Source organism: Castor canadensis, chromosome 2 (genome assembly GCF_047511655.1).
Source record: "Castor canadensis chromosome 2, mCasCan1.hap1v2, whole genome shotgun sequence".
Classification (NCBI taxonomy): Eukaryota; Metazoa; Chordata; class Mammalia; order Rodentia; family Castoridae; genus Castor; species Castor canadensis.
This window is the reverse complement of record NC_133387.1, coordinates 11892465-11894110: the sequence shown is the minus strand read 5'-3', so window position 1 is coordinate 11894110 and position 1646 is coordinate 11892465. Positions and strand designations below refer to the sequence as shown.

Below are 1646 nucleotides of genomic sequence, written 5' to 3'. Positions count from 1 at the left end.
TCTGAAAAGTGGATCCCAGAATAAATAATTAAGATGTGGGCAGATAGTTAATTTAAATATGTACAAAGTAATATATTATCTATTTATTAATTAATTTAATTGAATAATATCTTAAATTAGAATCTTAGTAATTTTCCACCCAGCAAAAAACAGTGATATAGCAGATAAAATATATTTTAAAAGAATTGATCAATGTTATATGATTATCTATTTAATAGTGAAATGGAGGAAAATCAGACAAGGGTTACAGAGTTCATCCTACTGGGATTTGGACCTGACCCAAGGATTCACATAGTTCTTTTTGGACTTTTTTCTCTTTTCTATGCATTCACCCTGTTAGGGAATGGGGTCATCCTGGGGCTCATCTGGCTGGATCTCAGACTGCACACCCCCATGTACTTCTTCCTCTCCCACCTTGCCATCGTTGACATTGCCTATGCCTGCAACACGGTGCCCCAGATGCTGGTGAACCTCCTGGACCCAGCCAAGCCCATCTCCTTTGCTGGCTGCATGACACAGACTTTTCTCCTTTTGACTTTTGCACACACAGAATGTCTCCTCCTGGTGGTGATGTCCTATGATCGGTAAGTGGCCATCTGCCACCCACTCTGCTATTTGGCCATCATGGACTGGAGAGTCTGCATCACCTTGGTTATTACTTCCTGGGCATGTGGCTCTCTCCTAGCCCTGGTCCATGTGAGCCTCATCTTGAGACTATCCTTCTGTGGGCCTCATGAAATCAACCATTTCTTCTGTGAACTTTTGTCTGTCCTCAAGCTGTCCTGTGCTGATATCAGCCTCAACCTGCTCATCATCTTTGCAGCTGGTGTATTAATTCTAGTGGGGCCATTGTGCTTGGTGTTGGTCTCCTATTCTCGCATCCTGGTGGCCATCCTGATGATCCAGTCAGGGAAAGGCCACAGAAAGGCGTTCTCCACCTGCTCCTCTCACCTCTGTGTGGTTGGACTCTTCTTTGGCAGTGCCATCGTCATGTACATGTCCCCTAAGTCTCAACATCCTGAAGACAAGCAGAAGATTCTTTTCCTGTTTTACAGTTTTTTCAATCCCACTCTGAACCCCCTGATCTATAGCCTGAGGAATACAGAGGTCAAGGGTGCCCTGAGGAGGGCGCTGTGCAAAGAAAGTCATTCCCAGTTGGAGTGATGTCTGGATCTCTAGCCTCTGTAGTCTTCTGGAGTCTTGCTATCCAATTACACCAAAATTTAGAAGAAATTACTACTCTCTTGTTACTTGTGTCATAATGACTAAAAAGAATGTTCTCCCTCTTCATATGAAGGGATAACGTTTTTATGTGTGCATTCACAGACTCTCAATGTGATTTTTTATTTTTCTTTGAATTGAGTATCATAAAATTAAATAATATCTATTTAATTGTGTGTATCACAAAAGTTACATACATTCTATCAACCTTCTTAATCTAATTGTATGAAATGGCTAATGTCATGCATTTTAAAACTTGGATGTTAAAAAAATAAAAAGGCTGTAAACAAAGGCAATGATCTCCTAAACATAGACACACACTCATTCATACTTCCAAAATTGCCCTTGCTCAATCTAATAATTACTCAGTGATATTTAGTTGTTCATTCTTAACGTGTTAATAAATTATTGATTCACATTATGGA

General features: G+C 40.2%; 1 pseudogene; it reads left to right on the top strand.

Moving 5' to 3' along the window:
- Positions 1-222: 222 nt before the first annotated feature.
- On the top strand, positions 223-1164 carry LOC109675470 (olfactory receptor 2A1/2A42-like; annotated as a pseudogene).
- The last annotated feature ends 482 nt before the right edge of the window (positions 1165-1646 follow it).